The 24,062-nt window shown below is 29.4% G+C and overlaps 1 protein-coding gene across 4 annotated transcripts in view; it reads left to right on the top strand.

The window, feature by feature from the left end:
• Positions 1–358: 358 nt before the first annotated feature.
• The window catches only part of LOC119604934 (dipeptidase 1), a 55,511-nt gene continuing 31,807 nt past the window's right edge, over positions 359–24,062 (top strand). Inside the window, exons 1-2 of one of the 4 annotated variants that reach the window (XM_037957867.1) lie at positions 359–554; positions 2,881–3,061. The gene's annotated coding sequence lies outside the window, so the exon portion shown is untranslated. Of the gene's footprint in view, positions 631–2,631; positions 3,062–24,062 lie in introns of all 4 variants that reach the window. The other 3 variants (XM_037957859.1, XM_037957850.1, XM_037957844.1) reach the window with 3 other exon arrangements.

Here is a 24,062-nt window from a genome sequence, read left to right as displayed (position 1 = left end):
TTTTCTATTTATTATACAATTGTTGCATTTGTCATTTGAAGCTTTTGTATGGTGTGTTTTTTGTTTGTTTTAAGCATTTTTCATTGCAACATTAGCATCAAGTTTAAATAAAATTGTAACAAAAAACAAGAAGAAAAAAACTTTCGTTGAATTTGGCCCATATTAGTAAGTGGTGTTGCCTGTTGTTCTTGTTGTTGGTTGTATAAACATAAATACATATACATTGCTGCTTCTTCTGCCTTTTCCTATGAGTCTGTGTTAATGTGTGTGAGTGTTTGCGTATTATTATTGCTGTGATGAGGCAGAAACGAGTTGAGTCGGTACCAGACGATTTCACTTGAGTTTAGTTTCATTTCAAACACAGAACGGTTAAGTTGGATACGTTAAAAAAGCTCCGCCGGAAAACATACAAAACAATATCAAACACTAATAAAAATAATATTGTACACTTCCTTCTTTAAAGTACAATAACAGTTACACAAAAAAAAAAAAAACAACAGTAACAGCAAGTGGAAAAATATATACAAAATCCTAACAAAATAAAATGAAATCACGTAATGTCCCAACATAAATTGCTATACCATTCATGTATAGAGAAGATACATACGACGAGTATATAAGAATATATCGGTATCAATATATGTATACAAGCATAATAACGTTACTATTACTATCGTACAACATACATACATACATACATACACATACTAACCAGATCAATGTTATAAATTTCCAATGTTTATGTTAGAAGAAAAAAAAATAACAACTACGACAACAAAACCAATACAATTACCTAAAAAGTGAACGTGCCTTGTGTATATGTGTTTGTTTGATTGTGTCTCTGTACATGTTTAAGAGTTTAATTTAAAAATCTTAAAAGCAAATTGTGAAATGAAGAAAAAAAACATTATAAAAATTAGTTTTTCTTTCGATTTCATTATACTAAAATTATGATAAAGTTTGTGTTTGAGTGTAAATAAATTTTGTAATGTTGTTATTTTACAATGTTTTAGCAAATGTTTGTTATAATTAGGAGCTCCTTAAAGTATGTTGTACTATTTAAACAATAGTAATTGTATTTACTGAGTACTTGTTTTCAATGCTTAATTTTAATTGTATGTACTTCATTTTTGACCTAAAAAACCGAAATGGTTTACAAATTATATTATTCATTAAACATTTTATATGATGAACTTATTAGATGATAAAGACTGAGGGATGTAAAAGAAAATCATTACTTAATTATTTATGTAGATTAGTGTATAAAATATTTAGTAGACATTATTACTTTTGCGAGAGTGGAATATACAGCATACAAATATTCTTTTATATTAATATTAAACATATATTTTATTTAAGTATATTTTTAATTATTTATTCTTTACATCTCCTTAAGAGACTGCTTAACTAAAAAATCAATCACTTGTTGAATTTGTTCTTCAAAAATAGGAGTCTCTTCTCTATTTCCAATTATTACAAATTGTTTAGGTTTTAGTGATTTTTTTTTTCAAGTTTTCCTTATGATATCACTATAATAATATTTCATTAAACGTTTAAAAAATTTCTGAGAAAAGTTTAGTAATAAATCTTTTAAAGAGATCATAATTTTAATTATTTTGTTTTTTTTTAATATGTACTTATTTTGTAAAATGGCTTTTTCAACATTTTTATTTAATTTTGTGGCTTATTGAGTTATCTCCACATTTTAATAAACTGATTTAAAGATGCCATATGGTTTTATTTGCTGAACGTTTATGATCTGTATGATCAATACCAAATTCGCGTTTAGCCAATAAATATCGTTATTCAACATTGTCGATTGAAACAAAGACAGCATTCTCCACGGGAGCTTGTTGCTTACACACACTTTTGGAGATTGCTGCCTTTTCGCTTCCATATAAAAATTCATATTTTCTCAACAATGTTACCATATTTTCAAATATTTACATTGAAAAGTACCTACATTGAAAAGTAATGAGCTAAAATGTTAACAAAAGCCGCTTAATCATTAGCATTTCAATTCATTATTTTAACAATATGTAGCAATGACATTAGAAACAAGTACTTACCACGTTCACTTACAAATAATTAGTTAAATAAGTACTTACAAATAGGGAGTTAAACAAAAGGATTAGTTTTACATACAAAAAAATTGCGCAAATAAAATGGCAAAACTCAAAATAAAGTACTTACGTATCTGATTACATGAAAGTTATTATAAGACTAAGTAACTAAAAGTCATTACCGAGTTTTTGCTGGGTTCTTTTCGGAACCGAAATACATAATAGTTATTTTTGACGCAAATTATACTTAAATGTAAACCGGTTTTATATGATTTAGTTTAAAATTGTATATATAAAAATTTAACCATATAAAATGAACATAAAAATTGCTAAAGTGAATATAATATTAGTAAAGTTATTTTCGTTACCATAATATATGGTATGGATAGAAACTTTGTAGAATCTTAAGTAAATATTTTTGAATATATAAACACTTAAATAGCTCCAACAATAATGTAGTATACTAAACAGAAAGTACGCCCTTTATGCTATTAAAAAAAAAATAAAATTCAATTTCAAAAGTTTAAACCCCTTTTACTCCTTTTATCCTACTGCAAACATCATTTAGCTGAAATAGTCAAGTCATGGCAAATATTCATATAAAAACCCACAAAATATTAAATATACTCAAATGATGCAGCATTTTATTCTAAAATACATACAATAAATTTCTTTAGAGCAACACCATCAAGGTGTATTAAATAATAATTTAAACCAAATTATAAAAATAACAAAAAAAACACACAAAAGTATATTATTTAAAATAACAAAAGAAATCAATAATAAATAAATAAATTAATTTAATAAAAAAATAAAGTATGACGTGTTCGTGCAACTTAAACAAAACATAATCTTCCTAAAAAAAGAAAACAAAATAAAATCTAAAATTAAGTGAATTAATAAAATAAGAAATTGTCAGAGCTTTAAAAAAATAATTAAATAAATGTGGTGAATAAAAACAAATCTCAAAAAGATGTTAGAAACCCATTGTAGTTTTGGTAAGTAAATAATTTCCTGCTAAATACTCATAAACATAACGACAAACAATTTCCTCTCTTAAGCTCAATTACAAGTCCCCTTCTAAAAAAAAACACACAAACAGATAACGAAAAATGAAAACATTTAGCCAAAGTCAGGATAATAAATAAATGAAATAATGTTGTTAACAAACAAATAAACAAACAATGGCTAGTGGCAGGCAATGGCTGGCTGGCTGACTGACTGCTTTAAAAGCAGTAGAGGAGAACAATCGTCTCCCTTTTAATAGTAACTAATACTCATTGTGCAAATTAGGCCCTTAAAACATTCAGTTTGTTTGTCATTGTATTTGGTCTCTTAATTAGCTTCACCTACTTTGTTTTCTAATTAAACAAGGCAAAACCGAAAGCAGGCAGGCATTAAAAATGCCAGCCAGCAGTGAGGCTGTGTTAACAAACGTGTAGAATCTGTCAGAGAGTTAGTTATTTTTGTTAACAAAGTTTATTTTATTCATTCTTCTTTTTTTTGTTGCTGCTATTTACTTTACTGAAAATAACAACTCATTAAGTTAATGAGTGTCATCACATCACATTACATTCTAATTCTATGACATACAACGACGCGTCACATTACAATCCATCGCATCTCTATATACAATATGCAAAGTAAACATTAAATATAATTATTTATTTTTTTTTAAATGAAAATATTTAAACAAATTAATTAAATTATTCCCTCCTTTTTGAAATATTTATTTATTACCCAAGTATCTTTTACAAGAAGCTATTTAAATATTTTTTTGCAAGTCTCTTTAAAAATGTTGTGAAAACACTTTTTAACATTTTGAAATTTTAATGAGTTTTCTTTAGCTTGTTGCCGCGCAACACCTTCACGTAGAAATATACCTATATTCAACATATATATAAACATATTCAGATTTTTTTGGTTAAAATTATCAAATGTGTTTTCTTTATTGGGGCATATCACAGGTTTTGTGAATGAATAATTTGTTATAACTTTTAAAGAAAAAATAACGTTGGATATGTTCGTAAAGACAGCGTAATTGAAAGTGGTTTAAATTTCCACATCAATTTTTATTATTTTACGTACGTATACTTAATATTGTGTATGGTATTAATAAGTATACGTATCGATATACAGGATATTTTGTTAGCAGTCAATTTCAACAGTTTGAAGTTTTATTAATGAAATAATTACCTATATTGTTAAAATGACTTAGAAACAAAACTTTTTATACTAAATGGTTTATTTTCTGTAGGGCGATATACTTTTTTCTTCAAGGGCTTTAAAATGTATTTCAATTAATTAAATTTTTGCATCATTTGCATCGACTTGTATCTTTGCACATATGTCACACACAAACAAATATAAACTTTATTAGCGCAGAAAGAAATATTACCTATACACTGTATTACCACTCTCAAACTAATATAAGCTGTATTACCAACATATTACTGCTTTATCTCATTGTTGCGTAAATTTTCAGAGGTAGTCTCAGATTTTTGAACATATTTCAGTTATTTATGGACTGATTTTGCTGATTTTCAATAGGAAACTTCCCAAAAGCATATCTGATAGAATTACGGAAGATTTGGATACCGAAGAAATTTTGGGTCTTCAGAAAATTGATTTCAACAGACAGACAGACGGACACTGCTTAATCGACTCCGCTTTCTATAAGGATCCAGAATATTTATACTTTATAGGGTCGGAAAATTATATTGTGGAAATTACAAACGGAATGACAAACTTATATATACTCTTCTCACGTAGGTGATGGGTATAAAAAAGGTTAAATTTTTGTTATATCTGCTTCCTTCTTCGAGTTCTTAACCAAAAGCTTGAAAAATAAATAATTTTCGCCTTTATTTTATGACAAACTTATATGTCACAATTTGTCCCAACCTTTAGGTACTTATATTTTTGAATTGTTTAAAAATCCCTTGTATTTGCTGAGATATCTGTTGACGATATCACTAGAATTAAGTGATATCAAATATATGAACATTTTTTCAACTTTATGACATTATGTGTATCTCGAAAACCTGAAGTGATTATGAAATTTTGATTTAATATGTATATATATTACGAGAACCCTGACCACAAGATATACATAAATTGAGAATGGTATAGTCTTGTTGCTCTTATACGAAAAGCCTGTACAAAAGCCTTTCGATGATTAAGGAGAGATGTAGACATTTCCAACAACATTCCAAGCATTATCGACCTTAATTTCTTCAGGAATATGGCGAAGTGGTTTTCCTAGATAATAATTCGATGGAATTTTTTGCGGATTCCCCATAATGTTGCTACGAAATCTATATTCTAAAGAACAAACTACTGCTTCTTTTCGGCACTTCTGTATTAAGGAACAGTTTATATCAAGGAGACAGTTTTCATAGTAAATTTTTGGCAGATCTACGTGGAACTATGAGTTTTTTGTATTTTGTATCATATAACTTAATTGTGAATGTTTTATAGTAAATAACTTATAAAATTTATCAAATCGACTCCATATTCGCAATATTATTGAAGAAAACTTTTGTTGAACCATTTACGACCATATTCCTGACCTACTCGTACTGTTCTTTGGACTCATGTACTAACATTTTTATCACAATTATTAAAACTTTTGAATACGGAGCCAATCAGTAGACTTTGTCTTAGGATTTTGTAAATATGTAATGCCCGAAAAAATATTTGGTCATTTTAATCCATAGGTAATGATTTGAAATACTTGTCAACTTACGTTGTTGACAGATACTTACACCATAAGTATCTATTTATTGAAATAACGGCATAAAAATCCTTTTTTTCAGAAAAGTTTCTAGTTCAATTCTTTCCCTCAACAATATTTTATTTCCTTTGAATTTTGTTTTGTTTTTTTTTTATATAAATATTTTTCTTATTTCAAGCACGTTTTACGCTTTAACTCAATTCTACAAAATGAAATGAAAATCATTTAAAAAGGGTTTAAATATTTAAAATGAACTTGGTGACAATTTGAAAATGAAAATGTAATTAAGTTGTAGACAGTTGATTGGTAAATTTTCCCACTAAGTATTATTGACTAAATATTGACAATAAAAAAGGCTTGATCATTAAAATGAACGTGGTTAATTTTAAATATAAAAAAATAAATAATTTTACTAATTGCACCTATAATTAAATATATCCAATTACAAAAAAAAATTACACTCGTTCATTATGTAAATCTGTGATTGCCCTAATTAATGCTTGACATACGCATAAAATTCCTTTAAAACTCAACATAGAGTAGGGAAACACAAACAAATACTTGTGTAAGAGTACATGAATATTAAGTAAATTCAAGGTTATCTCTCATGTATGTATGTATAATTTAATATACACAAGCACAGACACACATTCTATCGCTTTAATACAAACACACAGGAAATTCAATTTGTACGTTTGTTCTCCTTGTTTGCGGTTCTTGTTGTAGCTGGTGTTATAGTAATACTGTAAATAATAAATAAAACAACAATAACGACAACTTTAACATCACAAAATTTTGTCATTTGAAAATTTAAACACTTGACAATTTAATTTAAGTACATATTTCAATTTCGTATAGTATTTTTTCCAGTTGTAATATTTGCAAATACTCACTTTTGTTGCCTTTGTAATACATAATGAAATTTCGTTGTCGTTATGTTGTTGTAAATGTTGTTGCTGAATTTTGTATTGTACAACAGTAATGTACAATTTTTTAATTAAAAACTAGAACAAGTTGTAGCAAAGGGCGAGACATGTTAATTATTAGATTTTTTGTTCACTTTAGTACTTTACATTTCACAGTGGGGCAGAATGGAAATTTTTTGGAAATAAATCTGGCATTTCTAAACGGCTGATCCGATCGGGATAAAATTTGGCGTGAGCGTAGCCAAGGAGTATTCGAGTTTAAGTTTTGAAGATGAACCCTGCAGATGCCCCAGGGACGGCGCTGTGGCGGCTCAAAGTAGGGTACCTACGACATGTAAAATTTTTAAACTCGTGCCATTTTTTTGTTTTTCACCCAAATACAAAGATTTTTATATTTTGTGAAAGCGCTCGACGAGATCTTGAAAAAACATGCTTGGACATACTACTTATCTCTTATAATATCCGAGTTATAGGCATTTAAAAATTTAGTGATACAAAATTTACCATACCTTGGTCCGCCTTTTTTTGAATACCGGGCGTAATTTTGGACCAAATGGACTCAATTTTTTAGACAACAAAATTTCCAATAATATACAAAAAATTTCAGATCAATATCGTTTACAGATCCAAAAATATACGTTTTTTAATTTAAAAATTCAAAAATTTTTAGATTTTTGGCGTTTTTTTGCCAAAAATGTGTCTTAACTCTTTTATTAATAAAATAAAATTTTTATTAAGAACATATAACAATTTTATAGTTTTCTAAAAGGTATCTTTACGCAGAACGTAAAGGCGTAAAAAACTAGTCCTATTTTTTTAAAATGTTGCCACTGCGTCCTTCCGAATATGACCTATTTTTTATCAAAACTTCAACTTTGGGCGACATGTTCTAAAATCCCAAAGCTGGGATCAGAAAACTGAAAGCAGTTTTGGAAACCTCAATATGTTTTCTATTTACTCCAAAAGTATTTTCCCAGCCCTGAAAGAAATGTGGACCCTATGGGCAAAAAAATAAAAAATCCCATTTTTGGGATTTTCATTCTTATTTTTGGGAATTGCGGGATGCCCTTTGACCTTTTCAATTTTTTTTTGTATATTCTTATTTGAAATGACAAATTTAACAAGCGTTGAAAATTTCATTGAGTTTTGTTCATAAATAAAGATTTTGTCATATATTACATATTTGTTTAATTTCTAAAACTATGATTTATATCAAAATTTTAATAGGATCGCAGATAGCTACAACAATTTAGTCCATATTTATCCCTTAATATCATTTTTTAGTTAGATATGGAAATTCTCGACCCTTTACAAAAAATTTCAAGCCAATATCTCAATTACATTCAAAAATATGTTCATTTAAACCTGTGTCCTTTAATTTCATCTTTTTCATATTTTAGTATTAAGTATGACAGAACATACATTTGGTGTTGAATAAAATATTTGGACAATTTTTAAAAATTATTTTGTTAATTATTTTATTATAATATTGTATATAAAATAAAAAAAATTATAATTTTATTATGAGCCACGCACAACAACACCTAAATCACCCCACACAAATTACCTTTCCCGCCCACCGAAATATAAAACACAATTTAATACAATATCATCAGTTAGTATAATAGCTTTTTTTATTTGAACTGTTTATCGTAAACATAATACAATTAATTCTTACAACCTACTTATATAGTTAATTCCTAACACTACTTATTTTCTATAAAATAATCTGTCATATCGGTATACATATCCAGAAGGTAATATAAGTCCTTTAAATCTTCCTTGTTTTGAGATGATAGAGTTTCATAACAAATCCATCTTTTTCGCATAGTTGAAAGAACAGGATCAGAAGATAGAAGTAAACTATTAAAAATATCTTCATTCTGTGATTGCCTGGAGCATTTTCTTGAGCTGAATAGTTGAACATGCTTAAAATCTCGATTCCTCGCTTCCTGGGCTTCTTCTGTTAACTCTCCAAGTGGAAGAATATTCGATTCAATTATTATTTGACCATGACACAATACTTTGTGTACTGTTGGTGTTAGTTCCCTCCATGGATACAGAGATACAAGTAATTTAGAAATTTCAGATGTGTATTCCCCAAATCGATTTTCATTAATTTTATGTTTACTATTCAGTGCCATTAAAATAGTTTTAACTCTTCGAAGCAACTCCTTGTCGATTCCAGTTATTTTTGAAGTAATTTCAAAATCACGAAAAAACCTTCTCGACGTATTACCGTCATTTGTACTACCGCAACTTGAAAGTGGTTTGTCGATGTTTAATCCCATCTGAACTTTAAATTCTTCTTGGATTCTGCTTTTTTCCGCAGCTCTCAGTTCTTTCAATTCTTCATTATTTTTTGTTGATTTAGTAGGATAGTTTGTTTTTTTTTTCCTGGATCGCCTTGTATGATGGTAATATATTGTGTCCTTTTTCATGCAGAGCTTTCCTTAATATTTGGTACTTATTTCGACTGAGACCCAGTTCCAACATAAGCGCTATTGCTTCCTCTTCAGTAAAACTTGATTATGATGTTGGAGTTGGTATACTTTCCACAATTCGCTTAAGTCGTTTTGGTGATGCATTAGGAAGAATAGTTGCAATATGTACGACATCCATATGTTGGTTTTCCTTTTTCAGCATTTCGTTAAATGTATCAGCAATTTCCTCATTTGAGATTGAAAAAAGTTTTTGTGTGACCCTCTTTTTTTTTACCTTGAACATAAGTCTTCGTATGACTTGCAAGGCGCTCCTATTGATGTGTTGTAAGTTGAGATTTCCGTAGTAGTTTCCATCCAACTACAAAATTTTAATCGAAATTTCTTTTGATTTCCATTCACAGACTTACTTTTTACATCAAAAAGTTTCAAAAAGTTTTCAATTTTTGATATGCCTGTTTTGTCTACTTTTCTACTATATGTAGTTTTTATATAATTTGAAATGTCTTCAATTCTTTCTGGCCCTTTTGAAGATATACTCCATAAAACGGAACACAACTCTTCGTACTTTAATGTAATCTTCATTGTAGATTTATTAAATATGGTACTTAAAATCTGAGAAGTTTACTTATATACCAATTCTTGTCATTTCCGATACAGGTATTCCAAAGTAAAAAATTACGAATTGTCAACCTATTAACATTTAGGACTATATTACTGTAACCTGTAATTCAGTCACTGATATTTCTTATTAGTGAATGAATCGAAATTATCATTACCTGTACATTTTTACCTACATGATCATAAACGAAACAGAACGAAATGATCTGTCGAAAAAATTTAGGTAAAAAATAGTTATAAATTTTTGAAAATTTAAGCATAATAGGACCTTTCAATTATAAGGATAAGCAAACAAATAGAAAATAGGTAAATATAAGATTTAAATATGTGCTGTCATACTTAATACTAAAATATGAAAAAGATGAAATTAAAGGACACAGGTTTAAATGAACATATTTTTGAATGTAATTGAGATATTGGCTTGAAATTTTTTGTAAAGGGTCGAGAATTTCCATATTTAACTAAAAAATGATATTAAGGGATAAATATGGACTAAATTGTTGTAGCTATCTGCGATCCTATTAAAATTTTGATATAAATCATAGTTTTAGAAATTAAACAAATATGTAATATATGACAAAATCTTTATTTATGAACAAAACTCAATGAAATTTTCAACGCTTGTTAAATTTGTCATTTCAAATAAGAATATGCAAAAAAAAATTGAAAAGGTCAAAGGGCATCCCGCAATTCCCAAAAATAGGAATGAAAATCCCAAAAATGGGATTTTTTACTTTTTTGCCCATAGGATCCACATTTCTTTCAGGGCTGGGAAAATACTTTTGGAGTAAATAGAAAACATATTGAGGTTTCCAAAACTGCTTTCAGTTTTTTGATCCCAGCTTTGGGATTTTAGAACATGTCGCCCAAAGTTGAAGTTTTGATAAAAAATAGGTCATATTCGGAAGGACGCAGTGGCAACATTTTCAAAAAATAGGACTAGTTTTTTACGCCTTTACGTTCTGCGTAAAGATACCTTTTAGAAAACTATAAAATTGTTATATGTTCTTAATAAAAATTTTATTTTATTAATAAAAGAGTTAAGACACATTTTTGGCAAAAAAACGCCAAAAATCTAAAAATTTTTGAATTTTTAAATTAAAAAACGTATATTTTTGGATCTGTAAACGATATTGATCTGAAATTTTTTGTATATTATTGGAAATTTTGTTGTCTAAAAAATTGAGTCCATTTGGTCCAAAATTACGCCCGGTATTCAAAAAAAGGCGGACCAAGGTATGGTAAATTTTGTATCACTAAATTTTTAAATGCCTATAACTCGGATATTATAAGAGATAAGTAGTATGTCCAAGCATGTTTTTTCAAGATCTCGTCGAGCGCTTTCACAAAATATAAAAATCTTTGTATTTGGGTGAAAAATAAAAAAATGGCACGAGTTTAAAAATTTTACATGTCGTAGGTACCCTATTTTGAGCCGCCACAGCGCCGTCCCTGGGGCATCTGCAGGGTTCATCTTCAAAACTTAAACTCGAATACTCCTTGGCTACGCTCACGCCAAATTTTATCCCGATCGGATCAGCCGTTTAGAAATGCCAGATTTATTTCCAAAAAATTTCCATTCTGCCCCACTGTGCATTTCAAGTTTATTTTCATTTAATACTCATATTTAAACTTTTGCTACATTTTCAATTCCGTTTTATGTTTTAAGTCTTTTAAAGTTTCAAAATGTATGTTGATGTTGTTGCTATTATTCTTGTTATATAAATGGAAATAATTCATTGCTTAACAAAGACAACAAAAGCTTAAGTTATATTTAAAGTGACTTTTGTATGTAAAATTAAATTAACTTAGAATAACTATAATAATATTATTTAAAACTTTTGTCTCTCTATTGAAAAGAAACAAAAAGTTTTTGATAATTTATACTAAAGTCCAGACATGACTCTTTAATGTATTGTTTAGTTTAATACAAATGTCGTTTAAAGTAGGGACTGTTTAGTCCTTACGAAAGTAATATGGTCATCAATAACGTTTTATAATGAAATTATGATAATTTTATGAATGAATGATTTTTAGTTTCTTGTCCTTCAAACTAAACATACCATAAATTGTTATATTATTATCTAATTATTATCATTATTTCAAAATTTCCTACTAGATTTAAAGTTATTTTTAGTACAAATAATATTCTTTATAGTTTTCCTTAAAAGAACGAACAACTTACATACATACTTATACATTAAACATACGTTGTTTCAAATATCCTTAATTTATTTATAATTTGTGTTTGTTTTACTCCTTTGTTTTCTATTGTTGCTGTTAGTTGGTAGTTCTACTATGTATAGAATTTCTTGCCTCAAAGTGCTAAATCATTAGTAACCTTGGTTGCAAGTTGTGTATCTGGGTTTATTTTTCAAATTGTATGTATTAAAATACTTATGTCTGTATGTGGTATCACGTTTTAGTTTAAGTATACTCATACCAATATATACATATTTAACAAAAATATGACAAAACCAACAACATTTAATAGTTGTTATTTTTGGATATTTATGTATGAACTTACGTTTGTAAACACCTGTATTAAAAGTAAGTTAGAATATTTTATTGTTAAGAGATATAAACTATGCAGACATTAGGTGATGATGATCATACAAATTTTAGATAATTCTAGCACGAATATAAGAAATAATGTTGTAAGAAGATACATATAAAACGTTTATTTAGAGTCCTAATATATTAAGTTAAGTTTTATGAAAACTGATTACTTTCTTCAAGAAAAACAGTTACTAGAGGGAATTGGAATTTTGGTGCATCATGTAGCCGAATTGACAGGAAATCCACATTGACTTTCTAAGTAAACGTCTATGAAGTATGTTGCAATTTATAAACAAGTTACTTAGGACTTAGGACCTCTGAACTGACAGTTCTTCACTAACTAACTAAACTAACTACAAGAAAAAGAAAGAAGAAGAAAGAACGAAAAAAAAAACGAAAATAACTAACTAACTAACAACGAAACAACAACTAACTACTAACCAACAACGAACAACTAACTAACTAACTAACTAACTAACTAACTAACTAACTAACTAACTAACTAACTAACTAACTAACTAACTACTAACTAACTAACTAACTACTAACTAACTAACTAACTAACTAACTAACTAACTAACTAACTAACTACTAACTAACTAACTAACTAACTAACTAACTACTAACTACTACTAACTAACTAACTAACTAACTAACTAACTAACTAACTACTAACTAACTAACTAACTAACTAACTAACTAACTAACTCTACTAACTAACTACTAACTAACTAACTAACTAACTAACTAACTAACTAACTAACTAACTAACTAACACTAACTACTAACTAACTAACTAACTAACTAACTAACTACTAACTAACTAACTACTAACTAACTAACTAACTAACTAACTAACTAACTAACTAACTAACTAACTAACTAACTACTAACTACCTAACTAACTAACTAACTAACTAACTAACTAACTAACTACTAACTACTAACTAACTAACTAACTAACTAACTAACTAACTAACTAACTAACTAACTAACTAACTAACTAACTAACTAACTAACTAACTAACTAACTAACTAACTAACTAACTAACTAACTAACTAACTAACTAACTACTAACTAACTAACTAACTAACTAACTAACTAACTAACTAACTAACTAACTAACTAACTAACTAACTAACTAACTAACTAACTAACTAACTAACTAACTAACTAACTAACTAACTAACTAACAAACAAACAAACTAACTAGCAATAAATGTATATATATAGATATGTACAAGTGCTAATTTTACCTTAAATGGTTGGTTTGTTGTATGTTTATAAATAAATTTTAGTTATAATCCAGTTTATATAAATATTTGCTATATCATCAAATATGTAATATAGTTTGTGTATGGTTTATTTTTTTTGTGTTACTTTAAAATTAATTCCGCAAATTCAATTATGCATTGACAAATAGTTTATAGAACACTAAGGATTATTTCAACCATTTACAAATGCTTCCTTAATTTGCCCAAACTTAATCTCTTTAATGTTTATTTTATAAACAAAAAAAAAAGTTTTAACATTTCTATTAATCATCTACTAAATTGTTATTCTAAAGTAAGAAATATTAAGATTTAATCTTATATTCTAGTTAAATATTCTTCATTATTTTAACAAACATAATTTCTATTTGAATACTTAGTTTCCCCTTGTTATAAATTCAATTTAAATATTTGATGAAAATTTTGTATATTTCGAAACATGTTTTAATTAAAATTTTGTTCATGATTTCGCTATGTACTGTGTATAAATTTAGAATACTATATTGTGTTTGTATGTACATTGTACAATGTACATATGTATATGTATATATATTTGAACTAAAAATCAAATAATAATTATTAATGCTATAATAAGAAAATCTCTAGACAGTCATAAGAATCAGCTCTTTCTCGTTTATAAATATACTTTGGTAAATGTATTAAAAGCAAAATAATAACATTAATAATAATAATACATACTTATTAAAAATACTTTAACATATACATAATATACATATACATAAACATACATACTTATATGTATGTATGTATGTAAATATATGTATATTATTAACTCGTAAGAACTTGTACAATTTTCATTTCCTAACACACATATAGTACACTCAACCATACATTCATATAAATACAATAAATATTTGCATTAATGTACTCGCAGTCGTATTTATTTATTTATATTTATTTGTTTGTTTGTTTGTTTATGTACATAAATTTGAGTATATTTTTGAAGACTAAATTGTTTGTTTCTTTGTTTATTTATTTAGTTGTTGTTTGTGTTGCTGTTGTTGTGTAAAATTAAATGAAAACAATTGCGAGTATTTTCCAACATTTATTATGATTAATACGAATTTTACGCTTAATTTACCCTCTTGAAATGAAACATTGATGAGAAGGAGAAGAACAATATTTATCTTAAATCGATTTTAAATAAAATGTTAAAATATAAATAAAGGATGGAAAGGAATATGCTAAAAGAAAATACGTTTTAAAATCGATTTTTTAGCATTTAATTTTCTTTTATGATAACATTAAAAGTATATTTTTAGACTATATTGCATTAAGTATTTTATTTAAAGTAAGTTTTTTGTTCATATACAGAATGAAATATTAAACGCTAAAGATTTTATTTTCTGGGTTTTGCAATAAATAAAATAATATATATATTAAGACATAATTTGGCATATATTTAAGTCGAAAAAAGAGGTGTGATTTTGAAGGAATTAGAACTGTAAAAAATTACTATTTTAACATAAAAACAAGTAAGAGTTCTGTATTCGGCTGTACCGAATCTTATATACCCTTCAACATACACCATTGTGTATTAAAAAAAAACCGTCAATACGTATTTTATTACAAAAAATCTAAAAAATACCTATTGGAAAACGAAAAAGTACCAGAAAGTCGCCTTTTATAAATTTTCATCCAATCGGTATGCTGCGTATTTAATTTTGCGTCTATAGTTTCAATATTATAAACGATTCAAAAAGTACCAGTTGAAAAATAAAAAGTACCAAAAAATTCTATATTCAATAATGCAGTAAAAGTTCCCTTTTATAGGATCTCTTTTAGTTTATATACTTAATTTCATGTATCTAGGTCCAATATTATATAAAATTCAAAAAGTATCTTTTGAAGAACGAAAAAGTACCAAAATGTCTCTTTTTATACCCTCCACCACCATCAGTGGTGAAAGAGGGTATATATGACTTTGTCATTCCGTGTGTAACACCAAGAAATATTCATCTGAGACCCAACAAAGTATATATATTCTGGGTCCTTATCAAATTCTGAGTCGATTTAGCTATGTCCGTCTGTCCGTCTGTCCGTCTGTCTGTCTGTCTGCCTAAAACACGCTCACGTTAAAACGAAGCAAAGGAAGTAAACCAAATTCACCGAAAATATTCATTGTTGTCCTAAGCAATTTGGTATTGAAAATGAGCAAAATCCCTTCACACCGGGAAAAGTTATGAATCAAAATTTAAAACAACCTCGAAAAAAATAAGCATTTTTTACACATTCTGTGTAATTTTCTCGAAAACTATGCAAGATAATTTCATGAAAGTCAGCAAACATTCGTTTCTGCACAAAATCTTGACTCCTGCTGAAAATTGCCAGAATCGGTCCACAATTTCATATACCTCCCATACAAAAGTACATATTCCCGGAAAATGGGTTTTTTGTTAATAACTTCCGTCACAATATCGATATCTTCACAAAATTTTACAAATTAAAATCTTATGTCAATAGAATTCATTCAGAGAACAAATTTTCTGGATCGGACCATAATTGGACATAGCTCCCATACAAGGTCCCCTCCCGAAAATCACTTAAACGCGCATAACTCATTACTAAATTAAGATATCCATATAAAGTTTGTCACAAGTATTGCCCATATATAAAGACATATTACTTTGAATGTTTTCTCCGATCGGTCCATAATTGGTCATAGCTCCCATACAAGGTCCCCTCCCGAAAATCACTTAAACGCACATAACTCATTACAAAATTAAGATATCAATATAAAATTTGGTACAAGTATTGCTCATATGCACAAAAATATTACTGTGAAAAGTTTTTCCGATCGGTCCATAATTGGCCATAGCTCCCATACAAGGTCCCCTCCCGAAAATCACTTAAAACCACATAACTCATAAGTTAATGAAGATATCCATATAAAATTTGGTACAAGTATTGCTTATATGCACAGAAATATTACTGTGAAAATGTTTTCCTATCGGTCCATAATTGATCATAGCTCCCAACAAGGTCCCTTTCAAAAAAACACTTAAAGGCACATAGCTTATTGCCTAATAGTGATGCCCATAAAATATTTGGCATAAATACTATTTTGTACACATAAATGTTATTTCAAAATTTTTTCACGATCGGTCCATCCTTGGTCATAGCTCTCACACAAGGTTTCCTCCCGAAAATCACTTAAACGCACATAACTCATTACCAAATATTGGTATCCATACATTTAGCAAAAATATTGATCTTATATACATAAATTATACTATAAAATTGTTTTACGATCGGTTCATATTTGGTCATAGCTCTCATACTAGGTCCCCTCCAGAAAATCACTTAAATGCACAATATTCATTACCAAAAATGATATAGATACAGAATTTTTAAATTTTCTTTATATACATACATACATAGCTCCCATACAAGGTCCTTTTAGGAAAATCTCTTAAACGCACATTACTCATTACCAAATAAAGCTATTGATACAAAATTTGGCACAAATATTAGTTTTGTATACAAAAATTCTATTTCAACATTTTTTCACGATCGGTTCATAACATGGGTGCGGTCGGTCCCATACAAGTTTTCCTTCAGAAAATCACATAAACACTCATAACTTATTACAAAATTACGATATAGATACAAAATTTGACTGAAATATAGCTTTTATGTACAGAAATTTTGCTTAAAGATTTTTTTACGATCGGTCTATAATTGGTCATATCTCCAATACTAGGTCCTGCCTTTAAAAGCGCTTTAACCGTATTTAACTAGTTGCAATATCAATTTGTGTAGAACAAAATTATATATATGTATTTTGAAAATCCTTAAATCTTTCACACACACGCATACATGCAAATTACTAAATATCGCTAAGCGCTATTAAAATGTAAAGAAAATGGCGTTTGTAATGTTCAATAAATCTTGGAATTGTAATAGATTTAAGCTGTTTAAATTTGGCATTTTTTCTATTTAAGACATGAGAAAACTTATTTCTACATATATTTGATCAATTAGAAAAGTATTAATATAAAAGTAGCTGGTGGAGGGTATTTAAGATTCGGCTCAGCCGAATATAGCACTCTAACTTGTTATAGGTTCTCATTTACTTGGGACTTTACATGCTTAATTTCATGTTTCTAGGTTCAATACTATAGACAGCTTAAAAAAGTACATATTGAATGCCGAAGAAGTACCAAAAAATAGTCTGGTACCAGAGTTATAAACATCAACCTATTAATATATTTAATTTTTAAAATTTTAAAATATTTTTGTTTTAATTTTTTATTTTTTTCCCATCCCTGCATAATTTTCCACACACAATTTTCCATCCCTAATTTTGGGAATTACAAAACAATAACTTCGGGTCTCGCCGATATCTGGGGTCTTCTGATAACTGATATTATAGAAATTACAAACGGAATGACAAACTTATATATACCCTTCTCCTCCCTCCGGGGCATATTTTCTTGATGAAGACCCAATCTTGGTGTATTGCAATCCCTGAGTATAGAGGTGCTACCAGTACCTCTAGTCTGCCGCATTTATAAACTGATGATGTTAATTCATTCCTCGGACTTTTTTGGGATGATTTCACATGGAGTCGTGCCAGAGAACCACTGGTACTACGGTGGTCAGACTGTCGAGAGTTTTAACGTGAGCACCTGCCGTGTCGGCCTTATCCCACGGTGGTCTTTTTCATCCACAGGGTAGACTTGAGAACGGTCTACCATCGCCCCTTTTTCTTCAATGAAGAACTCAGGTGGCAATTTTTGCACATTGGCTATGACCGGTCCATGCGCAAGTACTTTGCTGGAGTACTCGAGCTATCTAATCTCTTGCCAAAGTAGTCACGTTGGGGAAAGACAGATATCATGAGCAAGCTCAATCTACCCCGACATAATGTCGCCCAACCACACTACTATGGCTCTGCACAGTGGGGCAGAATGGAAATTTTTTGGAAATAAATCTGGCATTTCTAAACGGCTGATCCGATCGGGATAAAATTTGGCGTGAGCGTAGCCAAGGAGTATTCGAGTTTAAGTTTTGAAGATGAACCCTGCAGATGCCCCAGGGACGGCGCTGTGGCGGCTCAAAGTAGGGTACCTACGACATGTAAAATTTTTAAACTCGTGCCATTTTTTTGTTTTTCACCCAAATACAAAGATTTTTATATTTTGTGAAAGCGCTCGACGAGATCTTGAAAAAATATGCTTGGACATACTACTTATCTCTTATAATATCCGAGTTATAGGCATTTAAAAATTTAGTGATACAAAATTTACCATACCTTGGTCCGCCTTTTTTTGAATACCGGGCGTAATTTTGGACCAAATGGACTCAATTTTTTCTTGTTAGTTAGACAACAAAATTTCCAATAATATACAAAAAATTTCAGATCAATATTATTTACAGATCCAAAAATATACGTTTTTTAATTTAAAAATTCAAAAAATTTTAGATTTTTGCCGTTTTTTTGCCAAAAATGTGTCTTAACTCTTTTATTAATAAAATAAAATTTTTATTAAGAACATATAACAATTTTATAGTTTTCTAAAAGGTATCTTTACGCAGAACGCTTTGGCGTAAAAAACTTGTCCTATTTTTTGAAAATGTTGCCACCGCGTCCTTCCGAATATGACCTATTTTTTATCAAAACTTCGACTTTGGGCGACATGTTCTAAAATCCCAAAGCTGGGATCAGAAAACTGAAAGCAGTTTTGGAAACCTCAATATGTTTTCTATTTACTCCAAAAGTATTTTCCCAGCCCTGAAAGAAATGTGGACCCTATGGGCAAAAAAGTAAAAAATCCCATTTTTGGGATTTTCATTCCTATTTTTGGGAATTGCGGGATGCCCTTTGACCTTTTCAATTTTTTTTTTGCATATTCTTATTTGAAATGACAAATTTAACAAGCGTTGAAAAATTCATTGAGTTTTGTTCATAAATAAAGATTTTGTCATATATTACATATTTGTTTTATTTCTAAAACTATGATTTATATCAAAATTTTAATAGGATCGCAGATAGCTACAACAATTTAGTCCATATTTATCCCTTAATATCATTTTTTAGTTAGATATGGAAATTCTCGACCCTTTACAAGAAATTTCAAGCCAATATCTCAATTACATTCAAAAATATGTTCATTTAAACCTGTGTCCTTTAATTTCATCTTTTTCATATTTTAGTATTAAGTATGACAGCACATATTTAAATCTTATATTTGCCTATTTTCTATTTGTTTGCTTATCCTTATAATTGAAAGGTCCTATTATGCTTAAATTTTCAAAAATGTATAACTATTTTTTACCTAAATTTTTTCGACAGATCATTTCGTTCTGTTTCGTTTATGATCATGTAGGTAAAAATATACAGGTAATGATAATTTCGATTCATTCACTAATAAGAAATATCAATGACTGAATTACAGGTTATAGTAATATAGTCCTAAATGTTAATAGGTAGACAATTCGTAATTTTTTACTTTGGAATACCTGTATCGGAAATGACAAGAATTGGTATATAAGTAAACTTCTTAGATTTTAAGTACCATATTTAATAAATCTACAATGAAGATTACATTAAAGTACGAAGAGTTGTGTTCCGTTTTATGGAGTATATCTTCAAAAGGGCCAGAAAGAATTGAAGACATTTCAAATTATATAAAAACTACATATAGTAGAAAAGTAGACAAAACAGGCATATCAAAAATTTAAAACTTTTTGATGTAAAAAGTAAGTCTGTGGATGGAAATCAAAAGAAATATCGATTAAAATTTTGTAGTTGGATGGAAACTACTACGGAAATCTCAACTTACAACACATCAATAGGAGCGCCTTGCAAGTCATACGAAGACTTATGTTCAAGGTAAAAAAAAGAGGGTCACACAAAAACTTTTTTCAATCTCAAATGAGGAAATTGCTGATACATTTAACGAAATGCTGAAAAAGGAAAACCAACATATGGATGTCGTACATATTGCAACTATTCTTCCTAATGCATCACCAAAACGACTTAAGCGAATTGTGGAAAGTATACCAACTCCAACATCATAATCAAATTTTACTGAAGAGGAAGCAATAGCGCTTATGTTGGAACTGGGTCTCAGTCGAAATAAGTACCAAATATTAAGGAAAGCTCTGCATGAAAAAGGACACAATATATTACCATCATACAAGGCGATCCAGGAAAAAAAAAACAAACTATCCTACTAAATCAACAAAAAATAATGAAGAATTGAAAGAACTGAGAACTGCGGAAAAAAGCAGAATCCAAGAAGAATTTAAAGTTCAGATGGGATTAAACATCGACAAACCACTTTCAAGTTGCGGTAGTACAAATGACGGTAATACGTCGAGAAGGTTTTTTCGTGATTTTGAAATTACTTCAAAAATAACTGGAATCGACAAGGAGTTGCTTCGAAGAGTTAAAACTATTTTAATGGCACTGAATAGTAAACATAAAATTAATGAAAATCGATTTGGGGAATACACATCTGAAATTTCTAAATTACTTGTATCTCTGTATCCATGGAGGGAACTAACACCAACAGTACACAAAGTATTGTGTCATGGTCAAATAATAATTGAATCGAATATTCTTCCACTTGGAGAGTTAACAGAAGAAGCCCAGGAAGCGAGGAATCGAGATTTTAAGCATGTTCAACTATTCAGCTCAAGAAAATGCTCCAGGCAATCACAGAATGAAGATATTTTTAATAGTTTACTTCTATCTTCTGATCCTGTTCTTTCAACTATGCGAAAAAGATGGATTTGTTATGAAACTCTATCTCTCAAAACAAGGAAGATTTAAAGGACTTATATTACCTTCTGGATATGTATACCGATATGACAGATTATTTTATAGAAAATAAGTAGTGTTAGGAATTAACTATATAAGTAGGTTGTAAGAATTAATTGTATTATGTTTAAGATAAACAGTTCAAATAAAAAAAGCTATTATACTAACTGATGATATTGTATTAAATTGTGTTTTATATTTCGGTGGGAGGGAAAGGTAATTTGTGTGGGGTGATTTAGGTGTTGTTGTGCGTGGCTCATAATAAAATTATAATGTTTTTTATTTTATATACAATATTATAATAAAATAATTAACTAAATAATTTTTAAAAATTGTCCAAATATTTTATTCAACACCAAATGTATGTTCTGTCATACTTAATACTAAAATATGAAAAAGATGAAATTAAAGGACACAGGTTTAAATGAACATATTTTTGAATGTAATTGAGATATTGGCTTGAAATTTTTTGTAAAGGGTCGAGAATTTCCATATCTAACTAAAAAATGATATTAAGGGATAAATATGGACTAAATTGTTGTAGCTATCTGCGATCCTATTAAAATTTTGATATAAATCATAGTTTTAGAAATAAAACAAATATGTAATATATGACAAAATCTTTATTTATGAACAAAACTCAATGAAATTTTCAACGCTTGTTAAATTTGTCATTTCAAATAAGAAGGAATGAAAATCCCAAAAATGGGATTTTTTACTTTTTTGCCCATAGGGTCCACATTTCTTTCAGGGCTGGGAAAATACTTTTGGAGTAAATAGAAAACATATTGAGGTTTCCAAAACTGCTTTCAGTTTTCTGATCCCAGCTTTGGGATTTTAGAACATGTCGCCCAAAGTCGAAGTTTTGATAAAAAATAGGTCATATTCGGAAGGACGCGGTGGCAACATTTTCAAAAAATAGGACAAGTTTTTTACGCCAAAGCGTTCTGCGTAAAGATACCTTTTAGAAAACTATAAAATTGTTATATGTTCTTAATAAAAATTTTATTTTATTAATAAAAGAGTTAAGACACATTTTTGGCAAAAAAACGGCAAAAATCTAAAATTTTTTGAATTTTTAAATTAAAAAACGTATATTTTTGGATCTGTAAACAATATTGATCTGAAATTTTTTGTATATTATTGGAAATTTTGTTGTCTAACTAACAAGAAAAAATTGAGTCCATTTGGTCCAAAATTACGCCCGGTATTCAAAAAAAGGCGGACCAAGGTATGGTAAATTTTGTATCACTAAATTTTTAAATGCCTATAACTCGGATATTATAAGAGATAAGTAGTATGTCCAAGCATATTTTTTCAAGATCTCGTCGAGCGCTTTCACAAAATATAAAAATCTTTGTATTTGGGTGAAAAACAAAAAAATGGCACGAGTTTAAAAATTTTACATGTCGTAGGTACCCTACTTTGAGCCGCCACAGCGCCGTCCCTGGGGCATCTGCAGGGTTCATCTTCAAAACTTAAACTCGAATACTCCTTGGCTACGCTCACGCCAAATTTTATCCCGATCGGGATAAAAGTCCCACAGTTACTCCTCTGTGGGGTATCTGTTGTTTTCGGCAACAGCACCGAACTTATCCCGAAATATTGACTATTATCATGCATCAGTCTTTTAACCGCAACTTACTCTTCCCGCGAATTTGGGTTTAAACCACAGCCACTACGTGGATCCCGAAGGAACCTCAACCAACTGACCAGCCAGGACATAGTCCTGCGGGCAACTGGCCACCCGTAGTACCAGATTATGCGGTTCTCTGGTCTGACCTCTAGCAATCTATGCAAGGACTTAGCCAGGCAGTAGACTGTAACCAATTTTTCAGCCCCGGTCGGACTGGAGGTATTGGCCACCTCTTTATACCCCGGGATTGCAATAACACCAAGGCGGAGGTCTCGCCAAGGTAACATGCCCCCGGGGGGAACTACGGTGGTCAGTTGCCTGCAGGTCTTTTCCTGAATGGTCAGTTGGTTGAGGTTCCTTCGGAATCCACGTAGTGGCTGTGGTTTAAACCCAAATTCGCGGGAAGAGAAGTGCACGATGAAATCTATAATTCGGGATAAGTTCGGTGCTGTTGCTGAATGACAAAATATACCCCACATAGGAGTGACTGTGGGACTAAGCGTTGAAAATGTGTTGGTGTTAAGTCTATATGATCAGGATGAATGTAGGGGTATACGGATATTACACGTCCGTAAACCTAGAGTGAGTGTGTTCTCATGAGTGTGTCGGATGAATGAGACATGTGCTGGTTTGAATGGTGATGAATGAAAGGTATTTTATACAAGTAATACCATTGAATTTTCTTTCCTTTCTTCCTCTTTCCTATTTAGGGAAAACTCTGTTCATAACAGATTTACCACAGTGTGTTCTCTGTGAGTAAGCACAAAGTCCTCGGCTTATTTGATGGATTCGTGTTTCGGATTACCAAATACGTCTCTAGGCCATCCCATCTGCGTGGTTGTAAACGAAAGTGTTGTTTTTGCATCTCGTAAGTTAAGCAATGGTCAGAGATAGCTCGAGTACTTGAGCAATGAGCTTGTACATGGGTCGTAAGATACACAAAGAGTAAAAGTAATTTTCTTATAGGTGATAGGGTCAGATTTTTTCAGTATATAATTTCTGGGTAAATAAAACTA

The sequence above is a fragment of the Lucilia sericata genome, unplaced genomic scaffold, assembly GCF_015586225.1.
Source record: "Lucilia sericata isolate MDLA Ls3-8-SP2 unplaced genomic scaffold, ASM1558622v1 Contig000014F_arrow, whole genome shotgun sequence".
NCBI lineage: Eukaryota > Metazoa > Arthropoda > Insecta > Diptera > Calliphoridae > Lucilia > Lucilia sericata.
The sequence above is the reverse complement of the archived record's forward strand: the minus strand, read 5'-3'. Positions and strand labels throughout refer to the sequence as shown.